The sequence below is a fragment of the Coturnix japonica genome, chromosome Z (genome assembly GCF_001577835.2).
Source record: "Coturnix japonica isolate 7356 chromosome Z, Coturnix japonica 2.1, whole genome shotgun sequence".
Taxonomy (NCBI): domain Eukaryota; kingdom Metazoa; phylum Chordata; class Aves; order Galliformes; family Phasianidae; genus Coturnix; species Coturnix japonica.
In genome coordinates, this window is record NC_029547.1 from 26,589,987 (window position 1) to 26,614,541 (window position 24,555).

General features: G+C 37.1%; 1 protein-coding gene across 42 annotated transcripts in view; it reads right to left on the reverse strand.

The window, feature by feature from the left end:
• PTPRD (protein tyrosine phosphatase receptor type D) overlaps window positions 1-24,555 on the reverse strand; it is a 1,051,440-nt gene that overhangs the window by 671,256 nt on the left and 355,629 nt on the right. For all 42 annotated transcript variants that reach the window (XM_032441550.1, XM_015848960.2, XM_015848962.2 and 39 more), the window contains exon 5: window positions 15,254-15,297. The gene's annotated coding sequence lies outside the window, so the exon portion shown is untranslated. The remainder of the gene's footprint in view (window positions 1-15,253; window positions 15,298-24,555) is intronic.

Genomic DNA, 24,555 nt, shown 5'->3' on the forward strand with positions numbered 1-24,555 from the left:
TTGCCAAGAAGGCCAGTGGCATCCTGGCTTGTATCAGGAATGGTGTGGTGAGCAGAACTAGGACGTCCTACCCCTGTACTTGGCACTGGTGAGGCCTCACCTCATCTACTGTGTTCAGTTTTGGGCACCTCAGTATAGAAAGGACACTGAGGTGCTGGAGCAGGTCCAAAGAAGAGCAATGAGGCTTGTGAGGGGCTTGGAGAATAAGCCCTATGAGCAGATTGTGTGATCTGAGGCAGCCAGCACGGCTTCGCCAAGGGAAGGTCAAGCTTAACCAATCTTGTAGCCTTCTATGATGGAGTGACAGTGTTGGCTGACAAAGGGAAGGCGACTGATGTCATTTACCTGGACTTGAGCAAGGCCTTTGACATGATGCCCCACCACATCCTCATCTTCAAATTGGAGGGATGTGGATTTGATGGGTGGACCACTTTATGGATAAGAAATTGGTTGAAGGGCCACAGACAGAGGGTGGTGGTCAATGAGGTCACCCCGCAGCCTTCTTTTCTCCAGGCTGAACAAGCCCAGCTATGTTCAGGTGGAGGCCAGTAACAAGCTGTGTCCCCCAGGGGTCAGTCTTGGGACCGGTGCACTTTAACATCTTTATCAGTGACATCGATGATGGAATTGAGTGTACCCTCAGCAAGTTTGCTGATGACACCAAACTGAGTGGTGCGGTTGATACAGAGGGAGGAAGGGATGCCATTCAGAGGGACCTTGACAGACCTGAAAGATGGGCACAGGTGAACCTAATGAGGTTCAACATGGCAAAGTGAAAGGTTTTGCACTTGGGCTGGACGAATCCCGCACACCTGTACAGACAGGGGAGAGTGATCCTTGAGAACAGCTTGGCAGAGAAGGACCTGAGGGTCCTGATGGATGAGAAACTTAACATGAGCCAGCAGTGTGCTCTTGCAGCTCGGAAGGCAACTTTGCCATGTTGAACCACTCTGTTCTTGTGAGGCCCCATCTGGAGTACTGTGTCCAGGTATGGAACCCTCAGTACAAGAAAGACATGGAGCTGTTGGAAAAGGTCCAGAGGAGGACGACGAAGATGATCAGGGGACTGGAGCACCTCCCCTATGAAGACAGGCTGAGGGAGCTGGGCTTGTTCAGCCTGGAGAAAAGAAAGCTGCGGGCTGACCTCATTGCAGCCTTTCAGTACCTGAAGGAGACCTATATCCAGGAGGGGAATAAACTCTTCGAAAGGGCTGATAATAGTAGGACAAGGCAAAATGGATTTATGTTGAAAGAGAGTAGATTAGATTTAGTAGGTTAGATTTAGGTTGGATGTTAGGGGGAAGTTCTTTGCTAGGAGAATGGAGAGGTCCTGGAACAGGCTGCCCAGGGAGGTTGTGGATGCCCCGTTCTTGGAGGTGTTCAAGGCCAGGCTGGATGGGGTCCTGGGCAACTTGATCTAGTAAATGTGGAAGTTTGGTGGCCCTGCCAGGCAAGGGGATTGGAACTTCATGATCCTTGAGGTCCCTTCCAACCTGAGTAATTCTGTGGTTCTGTGATTCTGTGATTCTGTGAGAGACTGAAGGAACTGGGGCTGTTTAGTCTGGGGAAACTAGGGTTGAGGAGAAACGCTGTCACTCTCTTCCAATATCTGAAAGGTGCTTATAGCATGAGTGAGGTTAGTTTCTTCTCAGTGGTGACAGGTGACGGGTAAAGGGGAAATGGCCTCAAGTTATGCCAGTGTAAGTTTAGGATGGATATCAGGAAAATCTTATTTATAGAAAGGGTTGTTAAGCACTGGAATAGGCTCCCCAGGGAGGTGGTTGAGTCACTGTCTCTGGATGTGTTTAAAAATGATTTGGATGTGGTGCTCATGGACATGATTCAGTAGAGTGTTGTTAGAGTGGTATGGTTAGGTTGAGGTTGGACTTGATGGTCTTTAAGGTCTTTCCCAACCGAACAATTCTGTATTTCTATAATTCTATTTAAACTGGGTATTTGTACGACCCTCTAAAATGCAGAAAACTCATTGACTACTCATTTCAGACTTCAGAATAAGTATTTCAATGATTTTTATATTTAGTTAAGGGCATTTCTCTGCATACTTAGAAAATGGTGTTACTCGATTATTTGTTTTAAGTCAGGTGTTGCTAGTATAGGAAGTCATTGGGTTGAGTGAACACACAGTAGTTATATCTAGGGAATATTGTTAATGTCTCTCTTTTTTATTATTTTTTTTTAATAATGATCAATTAGTATGAAATTCAAAACTGAAAAGACCATTCCACCTTGTTTTGAGTAGAAGTGCTTCAAATACCAAACCAATATTATGAAGGAATAGAATATGTCAGAATGTTTATGAAACTATTAAGTAAGAAGATATCTCTCCTTTTAACAACATTTCCATTTTATGTTTAAAAGTTCTGCTTAGTGAATCTATACACTTTTTACTGACGGTGTATACACAAGTTTTCAAAGACTGTAGGATCATAGAATCCTTGGAGTTGGAAGGGACATCTGTGAGCCATCTAGTCCAACTCCCCTGCAATGAACAGGGACACCACAACAGGATCAGGTTGTCCAGGGCCTTATCCAGCCTCATCTTTAGAATCTCCAGGGATGGGGAATCAACCACATCACTACGCAACCTGTTTCATTACCTCACCATACTCACTGTAAAATAAATCTTTCTATTAACAAAATATATTTTCATGCAACGATAAACAAAATATCACTGGATTGCACATTTTACAACAAATAAGATGTGAAATACATATCTAATTGTTGATTAAATCTTTCCCATTTGGTCTTCAAACATATTTCTAAGCATCAGGTCAGACTTAACTGCAAGTTAAAAACCTATAGAACAAGACATAAACAAAATTTAACACACACAAACACACACAAAATTCCACAGAAAAACACACGGAGAAATTTCAGTAGAAAACTTCAGTGGTGACCAAAATCTATAAATATTGTGGAGTTTTGCCAGATTGTGGAAGGAATATATCTCACAATCCAGATTTCTTTATGTGCTTGGAGTATTCCTCATATTTCTATTGCTTCCCTTTTGCACTTATCACTTACTCCTTCTTTTTTTTTAAACTTCTTCTCTGCACATACAATGTGTTTCTGTGCATCAACAAGCCCTGTGCTAGTTGCTGCTTCCTCAGAAATCTCACAGAATCTCAACAAATTCTTACAGATATTTTCCACCCTTTCCCTCTTTGGTAGGTAATAATGACAAGTTCTACAGCTCAGTGCTATCTTAGGGGTAAATCAAAATCTGCCATCAGGAAACAGTTTTTATTAAGCTGTGTATGTCTATTTTTTCTCTTAGAGACATGCCACAGAGTTTCTTTGACAGCAGTATTTGCAATCAAGGAAATCAGTGGACTTAGCAAAGAGGCTGAATGTACCCTGACACAATTTTTACATTTAGTTTACTTTAACTTACTTTATGGAATTAAACACATTCTCTAAATTCAAAAAACTGAAATACAGTTAAGCCACTACCCAATACTTGTCTGTCTAAACAGCATTTTCTTTTATTTCTTAAATTCTTTGTGTCATCTTCAAATTTATATAAAGTAGAAATCTAGAATCTAGAATGCTGGAATGTAACAGTTATCACCTACTTGTAGGGCTATAAAAACACACATATTATTCCCCCCCCCCCGGGCCCTCCCAAACATTCAAAATTACATTCTTGTTTGAATTTTATTGCTAATTGTTAGTCATACTAAAAACAATATTTTGTCTATATATATATATATATATATAACAAATGTAACAAAGATGAGGATTGAATATCGAAAAATGAAACTACTGAAAAAATACCTCTACTTCATTCACATTAAAAATAAATGAATAAGTAAAAAATTGAAAGGGAAAAGATAAAGCTCACACTTGCTATGTATTCATACCTCAGTTTAAACTGCACAACTAGGATTTTTTTACATTTATATTTATTTATTTATTTATTCATTCATTTTTAACTTTTGAAAAAATACAACAGTCTAGAGGAGCAGTCTCTGGCTTTCCTGACATTTATTTCTCACACATAAATTCTCAAATGTATCATTACACAAATAAAAATCTATTTAATTTCCGAAAGCTATTAAAAAGCCATCCAAAAAAAAAAAAAAAAAAAAAAAAAAGAGTTTGAAAGTTTGAAGTTCAAATGAAAGTCAGTATCTGAATAGTACTAATCCCCATGAGAATGCTTGGCACCTGCCAGACACTGTAAAATTTTTATAAATGTTGTATTCTGCAAAGTCAACTGCAAACATTATAAGGCCTTTGGTAAATACATCTACCAGCCTTTTTGTTTGAGCAGAAATATTGAACTTCCTACTGTTATGATTATAGAGAAGGGTATTTCTGATTTTTTTTCTTTAAATATTTGTTTAGTGACAGATCTCTTTTACTTTGGGATTGAGTTTCAAATCAGACATAGATTTAAGTGTTTGAAAAAATGTCTATCTTATAAATGCGATCTACTTAGAAGCAGATGAGTAAACATAGCACCACAGGGACAGAAAAAGAAAATAATTTGGCAACCTGATCCACAATATCAGAATAAGGAGACAAAATTCTGCAGTACAACACAGCAGTGTTGTTTAAATTGTATAATGCAAAATGCTTATCTCTTTAGCAGAGGCAAAATGACTCTTTCTACGTGTCTACCCAGTATCTGTTGATAGATAACTACGTAAAATTAATTTTATGTTATTGTTTCAAGTATCATATTCTAGAAGCCTTCTTTTTATTTTTAAAGAATACCAAAGGAAAAAAAATAATAACATTCAGTGAAAGTGCTCGGACGTCAAAATGAATAAGATTAAAAATGCTGCAATTATTTACATAGTTATGTGGAAGAAATCTATGGTTATGCTTTATAGAAACATGATCACTAGGACAAGTAAAAATTTTATACTTAGATTATTTTGATCATCTTACAGTAATACACTGTGAAAAAAACATTATGGCTTGAACAGCAGCAAAAACTATATTGACTTACTTTGCCTCATGACAATTTATAATTTTTTCCCTTTACTTTGTTTCTATATTAGAGTGGAAATACTGAGTACCTCTGGGAAAGATTTTAATCCAGATACTGAAATTATTTTTCTGACCTCCTCATTCATAGAGACTCAATAGAACTATTTTCACATTTGGACTTTATGTCCTAGCATTTAGATGGCAGAAGATATTTGGCTAAAATGTTGTAAATATTTAAAAAAATGAAGGAGAAAACAAAACAAAAACAAAACAAAGCAAAAGCGAATCTTTGCTGAAGACAAGACTTACTTGTCTGTGTGCATCTGAGGCTATTTTTTCACTTCTCATTTACTGAGCTTACAAACTGAAGAGAAGAAAACTATTGTGACACAGTCGATCATTACCTTTTTCTTCATACTGAATAGATGAAAACAGTATTCTAGGAGCAATAATTTCAGCTTGTGAAGCCTTTTCAGAAATTTGCCTTTGGATCCTATCAAAATTGCATACCACTGTCAACAGAACTCAACAATGCTTGTTTAAAAATATATTAAATAATCAAATAAGAAATTCTATAAAGCCCTTGTAGTTCTAAAAGCTAAGATCAGTCTCATGAAGCAAAACTTACAACATCATCAGTTTCAAAAGAGAGTAAGGAAGCAGAGTCTGAGCCCAAATATGCTGGTTTTGCTTTGTTTGTTGAAAAATAAAAGAGTTACTTGAGAAACATGAGAAAAGCACATCAATAAATGTATTTTATATAGCAGAAACCAATCAACACGTACAATAAATTTAGTAGTATTTGAAATTTAAGTTTTGGAAGACAGCTGCATTTTTCTGCTACCTATCGAACGCAGATATCAGAAGAAACAAAGAACTCAGTAAATTTGTTGCTTCCAAACTGAGAATGAATTTCTGGGGTTTTCACTTGGACATCAGCAGATCATATTTAAAAGTATGTTATGATTTTCATAGCAATAAAACCTCATAGTTTGTGGTAATGCTAACTGTAGGCTTCTCAGGGTGCTGGGCTCACAAAAGTAGTGTAATACTAAAATCCTGTGCCAAGTTGCCATACATTGTAAAATGTTCCAGAAATTGTACCAAATGGTGAATGCAGCTGGCGTCTTCTGCACTTTTCGGACAGCAATCTTAACATTTTACTCATTTATCAGATAGATTAGAAATAAGGAAGTAGAGTTCTGTTGTTTTGTTCTTAGAATCACTTTTAATATTCAATGAGAAAAAAAAAAAAAGTGATTCAGGCAAAAAGAGCTGTAGAAAGTTTTCTGGCTGAGATTTTTTTTGGCCACATTACTTTGAGCTATATGCTGAATAATAATACAATTTAGAAATACAATATAATTAGAACTATAAAAATCTAGAAAACTATAGAACTTTCTGATATGCTCTGAAAGAAAGACACAGAGATGAAAAAGAAAAAAATAAAAATATTTCAAGAGCCCAAAACAGCCCACCAAATTTTGAACTATTTCATTGCTCAGGAGTGACAGTCTAGACCTCAATTAAGAACAAAGGAGTTAAAGCAGAGGTGTGAAGAAGGATTTTCTGAAGATTGTACAAACATGACAGTCTTAATTCATTTGGTTTCAACTGTTTATGTAAAGAAAACTTCACAGTTATGTATGTCAAAATAAATGTGCAAATAGTTGAGTACTTTTAAAGGTGTTTGGATTCATTTGAAATGATTTCATTTGAATGATATGTAATAAATTTATTTCAGTCATTTCTTCATTCACTTCCTTTATTCTTGATCTTTCCACGATTTCCTTCATATTTGTTTTAACATTATTTTTAAGGATTAAGTAGTAATCTGAAATTCAACCGCATGAAATGATTTTTATTGCTTCCCTGAAACAGGCAGTGTTCAGACAGATCTACCATCTTTACAGGGAAATAAATGTTCTTTTTATATAAAAATATGGTGTTATGACTCCAAAGATGTGCTATGGAGCTCTGATACAAGATAAATTCCTGCTTGCAGAATTGGAGATCTACATTTTTGACTAACATCAGCAGATATACTGGTGCACAGCAGTATTTAGTTTGAATGCTAGCCACAGGGCAACTATGAGAGGCTACCCCAGCATACCATAATAAGTAAAAACTAAACAAATATAAAAGGAAAACAGAAAGAAGTTAACAAAGCAGAGGCATGACATTCTCTAAGGGAATGAGAAGTGTCAAATAGACTGTAAACCCCAGTGTACTCAATCAATAAGAAAACAGGGGGTGGGGGGGAAAATCACACCAGCAAGTCAGAAATATAAACTGTTGTGTCTCTTTGGTCATGCATGCCTTTTCTTAAGGTCACCTGCTCTTGCAAAAGCGTGAAATAAACTGTGATCCATGGAGAATTCCACCTGAGCCTGGACTACTGAAAAAGAGCATTTCTCGTAATAATTCTTAAATTATTATCTACATTTTCTAATGTAGCTTTTGTATCTATTCTCATTTATATTTTTCTGTTATCTATGTTATTTTAAAATAATTGTAATATCACCTTTGTACTCTACTCAGATCTACATATGTTATTACTCTCTCTTGCAGCAATGCACTTCTGGTGGGTGCCCATAAGAAAGGAAACGTGGAGGTGAAGGTGATTTCTAATAAAGTGTTCTTCACATGTCTACCTGACTTCAAGCAATATTAACATATATTTATAATAAAACAAAAGTAGAATTTGAAGTGACTATTTTCTGTTCTTTTGAATACAATATTTTCAGATGGTGTCATGGTTTTATGATTTTGGGCTATAGGTATTCAGCATCATAACATCATGTAACCTACTGGGAATTAAAGAATTAGTGCTCCAGTTCCAGGTACCACACCAAAAAAAGAAGAACTACATATTTCAGATGACTTTGCTTTCAGAAAGGAGATATAACTCCTGAAAAGGTCACCTGATGTTCCTCTTCTTCCCTTTTTTTCCTCTTTTGGCTCTCTTTCCTGCTGCTTGTCCCCACGACACAGTTCACCTCCACGGTACTGTAAGGCCTTCAGCTTTTTTGGACATTCTCACAGAATCACAGAATCACAGAATTGTAGGGGTTGGAAGGGACCTCTAGAGATCATTGAGTCCAACCCTCCTGCCAAAGCAGGCTTCCTACACCGTATCACACAGGAAGGTGTCCAGGCGGGTCTTAAATATCTCCAGAGAAGGAGACTCCACCACCTCCCTGGGCAGCCTGTTCCAGTTCTCCGTCACCCTCACTGTAAAGAAGTTCTTGCGCACATTTGTGTGGAACTTCTCCCTCATTATCTTTGATTTACTTTCTCCAGTTCTAATTATATTGTATTATAGTGTGTCATCTTGCATTCTGATATCTTATTTACTAAATTAGTTTGTTTCTCCTCAGATTGTTGTCTCTGTTCTTTTTGGGGCCCACTTATTTTTCCCTTTTTTTCCCCCTTTCCATAGGCACGAACTCCTGGGTGTCTCTGCCCCATTAGTCATGGAACTGGTCTGAACCAGCCCATAAACCATTGACAGAGGGGTATAATAATACTATTATAAGAAAAAACTTTTTTTTTTTTTGGTCATTATAACAAGAAAGATAAGCCTTTGGACAGACCATTTGTTGGAAACTGTTAAATGTCTACAAATTTAGAGTATTGAATCCATTAAAAGCCATGAAATAATTCTAAAATAATAAAGAAAAAAAAAAGTCCGTGGCCAGAGTCTGTTGATTACAAAAGCATGTTAAGCATGTTAATAGAGATTTAATGGAATTCAATATCATTCTGACAGACAACACAAACATTCATAATCAATGTTAAGCATCTATGATTTGACAAGACATCACAGGACTAGTGAAAAACTAAATCTGAGCACCTCCAATTTATTTATTTATTTATTTATTTATTTATTTATTCAGAAAAACAAAACAAAACAAAACATTATTTTTGAAAGGAAGTTTTCCGATATTCTAAAACTGCTCATGTAAATATTTTCTGAAAGTTAAACATTTTTAAAGGTTTACTTGGAAGTGCTTTTATTTTCTTGTGTCTTCACTCCATAATTGTAGGCCAGGTTTAACCTGATGAGCTACAGTTCTATAAACATTACTGTGTGACATAATGTTGTAATCCAAACACCGCACAAAACAGTGTTTATGTTAATCACACCTTTGCTGACATGAAGTAGTTGTGTGAAAATTAACAGACCTTTTTAAGCCTTCATGAAATACAGTCCTATACATTCTGAACTGTAGCAGCAGCTCTTTTTCAAATTTTGATACTGTATAGACACAGGTACACATATTGTTCTGGGGATTAGAACATCCAGGGAAAATGATATCCACTGCTCCGGACACACTGGATGAAGGCTGATAAAGTAAGACTTTCTCACTGGTTAGGTGCCACTGTGAATACACATCTGCAGTCCCAGACACACCCTTCCCAATGTCTAAACAGCACATTGTGTAGTATTGTCTACAATTCATTTTTCTAAAGAAGAATTATAAAAATAAATATATATTATACATATATGTATATAGTTTACTATGTAAAAGATATTTTTAATATCACCAACAGAGCTTGTGTATTCATTTTTTCAATTCCTGAGTGAATTGGCTGATGTCATCATGAAGACACTCAATATTTGAAAAGTCACAGATGTGAGGAGAAATCTTTGATGAATGGAAAAAAAGATGTTGCAAACATTTTTAAGAAAAATAGAGAGAACAACCCAGGGAACTACTGACCTGCAAGCTTCACTCCTGTGCAGGGAAAGATCATGAAACAGACCATCTAGGAAGCTATGATAAGGCATATGGAAGTGTCACAGGTTAAGCGAAAATCTACCTGTGCCCGTGACAGGGGGCAGCTGGCCCACAGGGCCACTGGCCCAAAAAGGAAAGGGAAAAAGAGAAAAGGAAAAGAAAACAGCGGCAACAATCTAAGGAGGCACACTTATTTACTAAATACTATATCGAAATACAAGATGACACAATATAATACAATATAATTGAAATTAAGGCTAATCAATCAAGTGAAATAGGAGAGGGAGTGAGTCCTAAAACCAAGAGGCCTACTGTAAGCTCTAGGCGAAACGTCTGGAAGGCTCACACACGCTCCCCCCTGACTCCGAGGATTTAAGAGAGCAAGTCCAGCCTGGGAGTGAGATTATATAGTGTCCTTGTCCTGTGACTTATCCCTGACCATGACGTCCTCTGGGATATGTAGTCTTCTTCTGTGAGCTGATGTTATGATGTGGAATACTGATAGCAAAATTGCAAAACCATGACAGGAAGACAGGGAGGTGACTACAGAATCATAGAATCACAGCGTTGCTTGGGTTGGAAGGAACCTCAAGGACCATCAGGCTCTGATCCTCTTGCCACAGGCAGAGTTGCCAACCACTAGATCAAGTGCTATATAAGATTGCCTACAGTCCCATCCAACCTGGCATTAAACACTTCCAGGGTCAGGGTATCAATAACCTCTACAGGCAACCCATTCTAGCACCTCACTACTCTCTCAGCAAAAAAAAAAAAAAAAATCTTCCCCAACATCTAACCTAAATCTTCTCTTCTTTAGTTTAAAATCATTTCCCATTGTTTTATCCCTTTCTACTCTTGTGAAGAGTTTATTTCCTTTGTGCTTATAAACTCTCATTAAATACTGTAAGGCCACAATCAGCCTTCTCTTTTCCAAACTGAACAAACACAGTTTCTTCATTCTGTCTTCATAGGTTAAGTGTTCCAGACCCCTGATGATCTTCATGGCCCTCCTCTGGACCCTCTCCAAAAGCTCAACATCTTTCACTCATTGGGAGCTCCAGACTTGGACACAGTACTCCAGCTGGGGCCTAATAAGGGCAGTAGAAAGGGAAAAAAAATCACCTCCCTCTCCCTGCTGGCTATCTCCCACCTGACAGAACCCAGGATATCATTGGCCTTCCAGGATGCAAGTACACACTGTTGGCTCATGTTAAGTTTCTCATCAACTTGTAGATATAAGTCCTTCTCAGCAGGTCTGCTTGCAAAGAGCTCTTCTCCCAGTCTGTATACATATCTGACGTCACCTCAACCCAGGTGTAAAACCTTGTATTTTGTTTTGTTGAGTCTCAAAAGGTTGACAAGGACCTACCTTTCATGTTTATTCGGGTCCCTCTGGATGGCATCCCTCCCTTTTGCTGTATCAGCCACACTGTTGAGCTTGGTTTCATTAACAAACTTGCTGTGTGTGCACTCTATCTCATCATTTATGGCACCGATAAAGACGTTCATGATTATTAGTCCCAGGATGGATGTCTGATGAATACTGCTCATTACCAGATTCCACCTGGATACAAAACCCTTGACCATAACCCTTCAGATGTTAAATTCCAAACAATTCCTTATTTACAGAATAATCTATATCTCTCCAATTTAGAGACAAGGATGTGTTATGGGACCATGTCAAAGACTACTTCCTACACTCCTAGTATGGGCAGATTTGCCAAACACTAGATGAGGCTGCTTGAGGCCCCATCCAACCTAGCTTTGAATGCCTCCACTCATGGTAAATCCACAACATTCGTGGGTAATATTTAACTACTTCTTCACCTCTGAGTAAAGAATTTCAACCTAATGTGTAACAAAATCTTCCCTTGGACAGTGTGAAAAAGCTGTTATCTCTCCTGTTTATAAGCTCCTCTCAGTATATAAGCTCTTCTCAATACTGAAAGGCAACACTGAGACTGCCTCTTGAGGTTTTTCTTCTCTAGGTTGGACAAACTCAACTCCCTCTACCTTCATAAAGGAAGTTCATCTTTATGGCCCTTCTCTGGAATCACCCCAACAACTCCATGTCTTTCATATGTTGGGAACCCCAGGGGTCTGGACACAACACTCCAGATGGGGCTGCATGAAGGCAAGTAGAGGACAGCCAAGTCCCCTACCCTGCAAGCTATTCCTCTTTTGACGTAGCTCAGGATACTGTTGGCCTTCCAGGCTGCAAGCACAATCTGCTTGCTCATGTTTAGTTTTTCACACATCAAAACACCCAAGTCCTTTTCCACACGACTGCTCTCAATGAGCTCTTCTCCTAGTCTGTCCATATGTATGGGATATCTGCTATTCAAGTGTGATACCTTGTATTTGGTCATATTAAACCTCATTTAATTCCTGTCTGCTCTCTTTTCAAGCCTATCCAGGTTATAATGATATCTGTAGCAAAAGTGCTACAAAAGTCCTCCAGGAATGCCACTCCTCTCCTGCCCTGAGAACCCAAAATGCCCAGAAAAAGGGCAAAATACCCACAGAACCAGAACATTAAATCTTTAACTCCCACTGTTTTACATGATGTTCTCATGTAGAATATCAACAACAAAAACCACAAAACCACAAGAGCCAGAAAGAAGCGTAGCTCCACAACTGTGGGGTTTATGCCAAATTCTAGGAACGGAATGCTGTTTCTCTATTAGATATTGAAAAGGGGAGATGGAGCTGAAGAAGTAGAGTACCACGTATTTGGATTTCGTAACTTCTCCTTAAAAACGGCTGATGTGGTGGAAAAAAAAAAAAAGTATATGCCAAATATATAAGTATATATAATACTGAATATATATAAGTACGTATAAGTTGCATATTTTAGAAATACAGTTGAATCATGTGATTAATTCCTCCTTGCAAAACTGCAGTAGTTTTTAAATGTTCCAAATAGTATGGGTATAGTATTATAGTATTATAGTATTATGGACAAGAAAGCATATTGTAAGACTGTTCTGTTTGGATAAGGGACGCTCAGCAAAAGAAAAGCAGACTTAACAAGCATTAAAGAAGCCAGAGCCTCCATGCAAAGCTGCCTTGCTCTGTGGGTAGGTTGAGCTGCAGCAGTCAGGCATCAAGATATTCCCCTCTATCCTCCTTCCAAGCTTATCTCTAGGCAAGGATGAGCAGATGTCCAGAAACAACAACCAAGTACTGAATGAGCAAATGCGAGAAGTTTACTAATTAGTGATATGTGCTTAGCTGGCAAAAACTTATCCAGTATCCATATGTTTAGTTGAGCGTCGGGAAGATTGTGAACCTAAAATACTCAGCCAATGAGGAACCAGGGGAGAAAGAGATAAGAGTCGAGAAATAGGAACAAAAAATATAACGCTGTTTTCTGTGTGCTCTCCTGCCCGTAGAACACCTGCCACTGCAATTGCAAATAAGGCCTCCTTTATCAGAGATATCTTCCTGATAAATTATCTGGATATTTCCAACAAAATTTTGTCCAGAAGATGTGACTGGAAGGATAGTGTATTTTCACAAAACACATCAAAGGAAGGGGAAAAAAATATCAAACTCATTAATTGAGATAATAAAGATTTATGTTCAAGCAGTGAGGTGGTGAAAATTAATACAATTCTGTTGAACAGAATGGAACTGTGACAACTCAAATGAATTGAAAATATACCTCAAGTTATTTCAGTGGCTGTAGGAAATTGCTTTTACATTTGGGGGCGGGGGAGCATGGGAGGTAGAGGGGAAGAAAAAAAGAAAAACAGATTCTCACAAAAAAACAGGCACAGATTATCTATTTTTATTATTACTCCAACATTTGACCCTTTGTATCCTTTCTTGTTCAGTAAGGCACAGTTCATTCTTCTGGCTGGAGAACTTGTTTTGGGACTGGGCTTAGTCTTTTAGCTAAAATTCAAGTCCTAAACCAGTAACATTAAAACACAACTGCAAAATTCAAAGCATACACAGGTTTTCTTTTACAACTAAAGAATTGTAATAACTTTACCTTTCTTGAATGAGCATATTTTGTCTTATTTCCTGTCTTGTTGGGACAGGACTAGGGGTAATGGGCTGAAACTTCAGCATAGGAAGTTCCGCATGAATGTGCACAAGAACTTCTTTACAGTGAGGGTGATGGAGCACTGGAACAGGTTGCCCAGGGAGTTGGTGGAGTTTCCTTCTCTGGAGATATTCAAGACCTGCCTGGACACCTACCTGTGTGATGTGGTGTAGGGAACCTGCTTTGGCAGGGAGGTTGGACTCGATGATCTCTAGAGGTCTATTCCAACCCCTACAGTTCTGTGATTTTGTGATTCTGTGACTTGACATACCAATGATTTTGCTTCTAGTCTGTTCCCAGCAGTTCACAGTTATGAACATGTACACAACTTCCTCCATGACTTTGAGTCATTGGCATTTGAACATGTTTTTCATTGGGATTTCTCCTCAGACTAGAAAAATAATGCAAAATGTGAACAAGAATTAAGCTATTGGACAGCGTTATGTAAATTGTCTGTTAGCTTCATGTCATTTTCCACAATTAAAAACGCAGAACAAGCAAAACAATGTCTTCCCAAGTAATTTAGAGAAAAGTGATATTTCAGACAAAAAGAAAAAAACTAAGGAGTGAAGGGGCTGCCCTTGCTGCAGGCAAGATAAAAATATTGGAAATTTTCCATATGATCTTTTGATTTGGAAGATATATATCAATAAAAAGCTGGTAAGTACATTTTATCAAACTTGTGTTGTTTTCTTGTTTGTTTGTATGGAACGCTCATATTCCATTGTGATTATCTGGAGAAGAAAGTTACTTCCCAAAAAAAATCTTCTAGGATATTTTCCCATTTGTATAATTTTAGGAGGTTTTTTAGAAATTAGAGATATGAGGGCTGGAGCACCTCTCCTATGAAGAAAGGTTAAGAGAACTGGCCTTGTTTATCTTAGAGAAGGCTCCAGGGGGATCTCACTGTGGCCTTCCAATATATGAAGGTAGCATATAAAAATGAGTGGTGACGGCTGTTTATGAAGGTGGGTAGTGATAGGACAAGGGAGAATGGTTTAAAACTAAGGCAAGGGAAATTTAGGTATTAGGAGAAAGTTTTTCACTCAGAAAGTGGTGACGCACTGGAACAGGTTGCCCAGAGAGGCTGTGAATGCCCCAGCCCTGGATGCATTCATGGCCAGGTTGGATGTGGCTCTGGGCAGCTCGGTTTATTGAATGGCAACTTTGTGCAAAGCATGGGGATTGAACCTAGATGATCCTTAAAGTCCTTTTCAACCCAGGCCATTCTATGATTCTATGAAATATAGAAGCTTAAATATTTGATATTAAGTAACTAAAAATTGTTAATGCTTAAATGGATGTACTCAGAATAATCATGTCAGTTAGGCAGATCTCCCACTATCACGGTGAAACCTCAATAAACACTGTGGGATCTAAGCGACGGAGATTTATAATTTTAAAAATTCAGGGAAAATGAATTCATTTAATTGAAAGAGAAGATAGAGTATCCAACATTTATCATAACAATAAAAAACAACAAAAAACTTACACTTCTCCAAGGCACATCCTGTAGTTGTGTCTCAGGATAGAGATCTAAAATAATAAAAAATAATGTTAGATATTATTGTTAGTCGGGGCAATTGTCGAGAATTATGTTTTTATTCTACTTGTTAATAGGAACAGTCAGAATTAAGATTTATCAACACTGAAGTATTTGATAAACAACAGAAAGGAAAAAAAAATAACTGCACTTCTTTAGGTCATTGTTTCCTACTCACAGAAGAAATGCTATCAAATTTTATTATAGATTTTATATTTGAGATTTCTTTAAACTTTATCATAGTTATACATTTAATTGATGTTTCACATGAAAATCTAAAATAATTGTGTTTCTGGAAATACTTCTTAGCCTTGAATTTGTCTACAGAGTTTAATGTAATTTAAGGAACAATTCAAATAAAAAAAAATGTAGAATGCAAAACATATAAGCAAAGGCTTTGCAAGCCTTTGTAAAATATTCTATTACATTTTCCCTTTCTCTCTTTTTTTTTTCTTTTTAATGTCAGACTCAAAAAAACAGATAACATGCTATCAACATTAACTTCAGTGTTCTTAAATCTATGTCCTGTAAGTGTTGCAATAAAAGTATTTTGTGTGCAAAATTTCATCATGCCACTTTAGAACTCTAATATTTCATAGAGATGAACATTTAACGAGATTGATTTGAAATTTTTCAGCTTATTCACAAGTGGGTAAGTTACATGTAATATCTATACTAAAATCGCTAATGCACACATTTCAAGATCATCATGCATCCAGGAGGAATATATGTTGAAAATCTAGGGAGCTTCATTCTTCTATTTTTTGCCTCTTTTTTCTTTTCCTCCCCTGTTCATACAGATACATATGCACAAATGTAATGATATATATATAGAAATATATATACATGTAATGTTATGGAAAGTATTCAAACTGCTTCTAAAATCTTAAGATTGTTTTAAGTCTGAAACTATGAGGACAGACAGGTCTTCAGATATTAGGAAGCTGAACTCTACTATACTAGTATCATTTGGATTTTGGTTTAACCCTGCAATAATCAGAAATTTTCAGAATTGAGTACCAAAACAGAGGATGAAAGCACCAATGAAAGCACACATTACTATATCAAAATACCTGATAGTAGTTTAAAACACCTATCTTCAAATTATTTTTCAAAGGATTATAAATATACAGGAAAAGAAGAAGAAGAAAAATAAATAAATAAATAACCACTAAGAACCCACTCCTGAATACAAGTAAGTAGTCACATCCTGAAGGTGACCTCTCATTCAAGTGCTGTCTTTTTGGCCTCTGTGTGACATTCTTTCTCAAGAAATACTTCCTCCCTTCTATCATTCTCCCTATCCCATTATTCAAAATACCAACATTTTACAGTCAGAGGTATTAGAAAAGAGTCTTTCTTCCAGGTAGCTCAGTAATTGCTTTTCAATAGAAATCACATCTCCTCTCTTCCCTGTCCATTTTTCTAGATCTGAGCATGAGTTATGGTTTACTTGAAGGATTAACGTTTACAGGAGTTCCAAAAATAAAAACTTATTGTCAATAATAGTGTCAGGAACTGAGGAAAATATGTATACACATATATACTTTTATATATATATATATTTTATATATATTATATATATATATATATATATATACATACATACATACACATACTGAACAGAAACTGAATATATATTCTGAGATAATCATTAAGTCAAAACATAATAGATCTAAGAAAAAACCAAAAAACAAAAAACCCACAAACAAACATAAAAATGCAACAATACAGTCTCCATGAATACGCATAGATAGATCTTTTTTTTTTCTTGGGGGGGGGGGGGGGGGGGAGGTGGGGGGTGAAGGGGGATGGTTTCAGATAGTTTCGGGCAACCTCAGGCTGATGAATTTCAACATTACTTTCTTAACTTTATTGAATCTTAAGAATTAAAACTGAGGGGTTCATCTACCCACTTTATAGGTGAAAAGAAAGTAATCCTCCCACTTACTTAATCTTCTCAAGCATTAAACTGTGATTGAGCTACATCATACTTCTGCTTCTTTCAGTCTGTCCAGAACCAGAAAAACTAAACAAAACAACTGTATACTTGTAAGTATTCTCAGGGTACACTGATAAGTGTATTGGTGGTAAGAAAAAAAATGTTTTTCAGAGAATCACAGAATCACTGGGGTCGGAAGGGAATTCTGGAGATCATGTAGTTCAACAGTGTGCTAAAGCAGGTTCCCTACAGCCCTAAAGTAGACTACACAGGAATGCATTCAGGTTGATTTTGAATATCTCCAGTGAAGAAGACTCCACAGAAAATCTGGGTAGCTTGTTCCAGAGCTCTGTCATTCTAACAGTGAAGAAGATTTCCTTGTGTTCAAGTGGAACTTCCTGTGTCCCAGTTTTTGCCCATTGATTCCTAGTCCTGTAGCTGGGCACCATTGGAAAGAGCCTGGTGCCATCCATCCCTTTGACTCTTGTCCATTAGGCATTTATAAGCATTGATAAGATGCCTCTCTCACTCTTCTTTTCTATGGACTGAGTAGGGAGTTCTTCATAAGGGAGATGCTCAAAGCCTCTAATCTTTGTGGCCCTCCACTGAATATCCTCTAGAAATTTTCTGTCTTTCCTGAACAGAGGAGACAAGGACTAGACACAGTGTGCCAGCTGTGGCCTCACCAGGCTAAAGCAGAGAGGAGGAATGACCTCCCCTGATTTGTTGGTCACACTCTTTTTAATGCATCGATTTTCTTTCCACTGCTGGCTTATAGTCAACTGTTATTCATGAGGACACCTAGGTCCTCCTCTGCAGGGTTCCTTTCCTGGAAGTCAGCCCCTGACCTGTACTGATACACATAGTTATTCCACTCCAGGTGTAAGACTCTGCACTTACTCATCATGAACCTTATAAGGTCCTTTTCCCTCAACTTCACAACCTATCCAGATCAGTTCTTATGGAATAGAAGTTTCATAATGCTTCAAACTCTAAAATATGGTCCTTAATCTTCTCGAGTCCATGATGTAAAACACGTAGAAAAGGAAAAGGTGTTCTGGGTCGCATATTTCTCTCTTCAGGCATAACTTTGTCTGTGTTATAAAAGAAGCCTAATCCTTAAGACTTTCAGGGGGTATTCCACTTCTACTTGAAATATAGATATAAATTATCTGGAATATTTAATCATCTAACCCTCATCAACTCTATTTCCAAAGACACCTGTGTATGTTAGATATTCAGGTATTTTTCTAAATGTGCTAATTTCTTTGGAAATACAGACTGTGATTGTTGTCTAGTAGTTTAAAATTAAAGGAGATTCATAATGCTTAGACAGATATTAATGACACCAATAGCTATTCTCAAATTTACTACGGAGGCATCTTAATCAAAAGCATCTGATCCTTCTTTTGGGACTTGGACTGGTGGGAAATATGTTATCTCAGAAACTGTAGTCTTGATGACATGTGTGTGAATATCGCTAACATGAATAGAAAGCCACTGAGTAAACAGTAACTATACTTATGAAAAAGTATTTTGTAAGAAAGTTGCAGCTGGAGGCCTTTAAACTAGATCTGACTGTTGTGTATTTACTTGTGCCAAATGTGAAGTGTCAGTCAGTAGCTTAAAATATTCACTATCAGAGGCAAATGGTAATGAAACGGAAAGAATCTCTATCAAAATTAAACCTCTCTTGAAAATACACTCAATTACTGTCAAAAGGCTTAAAGTATTTAACCTTTAACATATGAATATTTGCCTGATATTGATTTATTAGGAATTACAAGCTAAGAAAATGTGGTAATTGAGTTTGTTGATTGCCTTCAAGGATTTTCTTTGCAAAGGCCAGCTAGCTAGGGAATATGTATCTCCTTGCAATGGCTTGTCAATTACAGACAAATACGCTTAATGGAAAAGCAAGGAGATCCAGAGTAGGGGCAATAAACTGAAGAGTTATTTGAAATATCAAAAACTTTCTACTGGCAGAGAGGGAAAAAAAAAAAAGAAAAAAAAAAAAGGTAAGAACAGATAAAATTCACAGCTTATAAACACAGCTTATAAACACCTACATAATGAAAATAAATAGCATCTAAAGGAAAACAATAAGTGGAAAAGCATTCTCCAGGGCATGAGTGCATAAACACATCATTAATACACATAAGAGGAAAGAAGTAGGGAAAGGGGAAAGATATATTCAAAAGACTATTTTGGGATACCATCCAGAAATCCTCACTGTATTGTAGTCAATTTCAAATCTGTTTAAGCAACTTTCATATCTGCATAAGCAACTTTCCTTACATAACACAGTACACAGGAGAGCATTATTTAACTTATTAAATATGACTTGCTAGATTTTGAATTAGAACTGAAGAATGAATCTCTAGTGAAAACACATTAATCTCCAAAATGTTCTTCATATTTTACCACTACTGATAATTTTCAAATATTACCAGCACTTTGGAAATGAAGAAGTTGCATTATTTTTCCCTTATCTCTTTAGTATTTAACATAAATACTCATAATTTTATAAATAAATAAATAAATAAATAAATAGATTATCCGTTTTTTTATTAGATGTTCAGAACAAAACATAGAAGTAAGAATCATGGATAAAATATTGACTGTTCTCCTACATTTTTAATCATATAAAGAGTGGAAACCGCTGAGAAGGCTTGTCAATGTGTCTTTGTGTTAGTATGCATAAGAAAGAAGCTATAAGACTCAATTAACTAAGACTTATGTGAATATTGACTGGTATAGCATCAAAGAAACATAAACTGTACTCAGTATCTTTTTTTTTTTTTTTTTTGCCTAAGCAATATTGAAAGTATTTGTTCATTACTTAGTCCTATTATTTATTTATTTATTTATTTACTTTAATGGCCATTTACCAGCATTTTTATTCATTGCCTTTATTAATAGTCCCCAGAAGTGTAATACTGTTTCCTATTTCGGTGTCACATCATCCTCAAAGAATGCAGAGGTGAAAAAACATGAAGATTGAATATAAATCATCAAGTTTGTTTACTTTTGTTATATAGTTTATGGAGATTTTCTAACATATAGAAAAGCAGAACACTTAAGCAACAGTCATTTTTTAAAATTCAAAACAGCTATTTTGAAAGATTATGTACAATTTTGTTATTATATGTATGATACAGAGTTGATCATTATCTTTAAACTCAAAATGATCTAATATGATAGAATCATATACATATCACAGCATACTCTTAAAAGCACATCTTAATATTATTATTTTCTAAATCATTCCATGACTGTGATACAGCCAAAGAGAATAGTTACATTAATGTGCAATGACAGTGGTGTCAGAATTATGTCAAGCAAATTCATATTAGCTTAAAGAAAAAAAGAGTATCAGAATCTCTGAATGGAGTAGGGGGTCAGAATCTGTGTAAGTAACTTGTATTAGTTCTGACAGCAGAATTGCACCTGTGAGTGATAAGATGGTAACTGTGCCATGTGATCAGTCTGCAATGCTCACATTAACATGTCACACCACAGTGCTGTTATAAATGAAATATTTGTCTTTGATTCCTTTTTAAATTTACCGGAAAATAATGTTGTCTATTCAAGACATCTTAAGTAGAACACTATTACAGAAATATTTCTGTTGTTACAGTGTATATGTATCTATTGTTTTCAGCTTGTTTTTCTATTGCAGTAGCAGTATTTATGTTTGCTTTTGATGTGAGCCTGCTGAAGTCTTTCCAGCAGAAGCACACATGGCATGCTTACAGAGCATCCACAAAAGAAATCCAAATAGAGTTATTTCTCCTCCATACACATACAGTGACTTTGCCAACTTTTCAACATCACCCCAGACCTTCAAGCATTCCTATTTTCAATTATGGGTATAATTTAACCTTGTGTCCCACAAAATCCTTATTTTTAGCAGAAGAATATCACATATCATAGAATCACAGAATCACAAAATGACCCGGGTTGGAAGGGACCTCAAGGATCATGTAGTTCCAACCCCCCTGCCTGGCAGGGCCACCAAACATACACATTTACTAGATCAGGTTGCCCAGGACCCTGTCCAACCTGGCCTTGAACACCTCCAAGGACGGGGCATCCACAACTCCCTGGGCAGCCTGTTCCAGGGCCTAACCACTCTCCTAGTGAAGAACTTACCCATAACATCCAACCTAAATCTTCCCTCTTTTAACTTAAAACCATTTCCACTAGTCCTGCTATTGTCAGCCCTTTCGAAGAGTTTACTCCCCTCCTGGGAGTAAGTTCCCTTCAGGTATTGAAAGGCTGCAATGAGGTCACCCCGCAACCTTCTCTTCTCTAGGCTGAACAAGCCCAACTCCCTCAGCCTGTCCTCATAGGGGAGGTGCTCTAGCCCCCTGTTCATTTTCATGGCCCTCCTCTAGACCTTTTCCAAAATCTCAGTGTCTTTTTTGTACTGAGGGCTTGTCATGGTTTTGTAATTTTGTAATTTTGCTATCAGTATTCCACATCATAACATCATGTAAAGCATGGATACTTTTATTGAATATACAGTCCACAGAAGAAGACTACATATCCTAGAGAACAACACAGTCAGTGATAAGTCACGGGACCAGGACGCTATATAATCTTGTTCCCAGGCTGGAGTGCTCTCTTCTCTCGGACTTCTTGAAGAGTGGGAAGCGTTCCAGCCGTGTCGCCTAGAGTTCACAGTAGGCCTCTCGGTTTTCGGGGACTCTCTCTCTCTGTTTCGTTCGATTTATTAGCCTCAATTATATTATATTGTTTTATCTTGTATTCCGATATCATATTTAGTAAAATAAGTTTTTCCTCCTTAGATTGCCTCTGTTTTTATTCCATTTCCCTTTTACCCCTCCTTTCCAGGCCCTGGGGGGCCCTACAGGGTGGCTTCCCCCTGTCACAAACATAGGTAAATCTAAGCAACCCGTGACAGGGCTCCATACCTGGACACAGTACTCCAGATGGGGCCTCACAAGAACAGAGTAAAGAGGGACAATCACTTCCCTATCCCTGCTGACCACCCCTCTCCTGATGGAGCCCAGAATCCCATTTGCTTTCCGGGCTGAAGGATATCTGAAGGATATCCCATATCTACAGGAACTATCTGTTGCCATGTCAGCACAGAATCATAAAATGGCCTGGTTTGAAAAGGACTTTAAGGATCATCTAGTTTCAACACTTTGCTTTGTGCAAAGTTGCCAGTCAATAGACCAGACTGCCCAGAGCCACATCCAACCTGACCTTGAATGCCTCCAGGGATGGGGCATCCACAGCCTCTTTGGGCAACCGGTTCCAGTGTGTCACCACCTTCTGAGTGAAAAACTTCCTCCTAATATCTAACCTAAACCTCTGCTGTCTTTGTTTAAAACCATTCCCCCCTGTCCTATCACTACCAGCCCATGTAAACAGCCATTGCTCTTCCTGTTTATATGTTCCCTTTAAATAGTGGAAAGCCACAATGAAGTCTCCCTGGAGCCTTCTCTTCTCTAAGCTAAACAAGCCCAGTTCCCTCAATCTTTATTCAATAAGAGTGGTGCTCCAGCCCTCTGACCATCTTAGTGGCCCTCTTCTGGACCTGCTTCAAGAGCTCTGCATCCTTCTTGTGCTGGCAACCCCAGGCATGGATGCAGTGCTCCAGATGGGGCCTCGCAGGAGCTGAGTAGATGATCAACTCCCTCCCTCTGCTGGCCACTCTTTTAATGCAACCCAGGGTATAGTTGGCCTTCTGGGCTGCAAGTGTACACTCCTAACTCATGTCCAGCTTCTCATCCACCAGGATCCCCAATTCATTCTTTGCAGAGCTGGTCTCAAGTTCTTTCCCCAGTCTGTATAAATATCTGGGATTGCACCAGCCCAAGTACAAATCTGGCAAATTCAAATTCAGTCTTTCTAGATACTGTCTCAGTGAACACTGAGGCCTACTTAAAAATGTTTATTAAAACTAGATCATGCAAAAGAAATTGATGAAGATACCAAATAACATGTAAACTACTTCAGATGTGTCTGTTAAGTATGTATTTGTGTTATTATTACTGTAATGTCTCTTAAGAAAGTTTCACCAACAGCTTTACTTTTGTCCTCCTCTCAATCTTTCTCCAGATATTCTTAACTATTTAAGTTTTCTGTCCCTCTGCTACCTATTTTATTTAAACAACTTTATTTAAACAACTATGTAATGATGCTAAATCTTCTATAAACGTGGCACTTTCTTGTAAAGGTTTTTTTTGCTTCTGCTTTTGTTCATCCTGTTATGATTTGTAATAGTAGTAGTAGTAGTAGACGTGGTAGTAGCAGTAAATTGGCTTATTTAAACTTTCTGTTTAGCTAAAAACTCCAAACAACTTGATAGGTTATCATTAATTTGTCCACATTTATTGGTTCACACCACTTATTTTTAACAGTCTTGGCAACATACAACATTGCTAATAACTGCAGTAATCTTTTGCTTTTCTAGTTTTAGTGTTACTTCCCTCTGTGAAAGTAGTTCAGAAACAGCATGTCTCAGATGTCTGAAGGAAATAGAATTTTCTGCCCTATCTCTTGACTGTAAATGTTCTTCCTGCTGAATTGTAGATTGAATTTGTTAACTTTCAAAGGATGTGTTTTTCAACTTGAATTAATTTTGGCATACCATTAACACTCATGCTGTACAAAGTTTGTATGGCTTGACACAGCAAATGTGAAGGACAGGGACAATCTCTTGTAGATGAAATTAATACAGTTTTTGTTTTAAAGAATTATGAAAGATAATCTGTGAAGAAACTTTCTACTTAAAAAAGCATGCAATAAGGAAGTGACCAAAGCAAAGCACTTACTTTGGAAATGGGTAAGTGGCAATATGGGTAATGGTGAGGATATAAATGATACATCAAAACATCCCAATATATTCACATACTATAGGATACTGAAAGAAGAATGACTTCCCACTGTTACTTACTTTTCACGTTACAGTGTAAATCTTTAAAAATATATTCTTTATGAAATGTTGCATTTCTGACCCAGCACACTGACTCTGACATTAGTGTAGCAAATTCTGATGCTTTACACACTGGTGTAGCACAGTTACCATGTCATTTTCTCCCCTTCCAATCACTGACCAGAGGAGAAAGCATGTATGTGAAGCAAACCAAGTAAAAACACTTTATGTGGGGTACACCAGGAATTGTCTCAAACGTTTGCAAGATAAGATAGTTGCCAAGACAACAAATTGAAGGCTTGAGTCTTGATGGAGGAGAGAGCCCTGAAAACAATGGAACAGCTTGCCCTGTTCAAAACATTCCTAAACATTCCTGTTTTGCAGCATAAGTTTTGT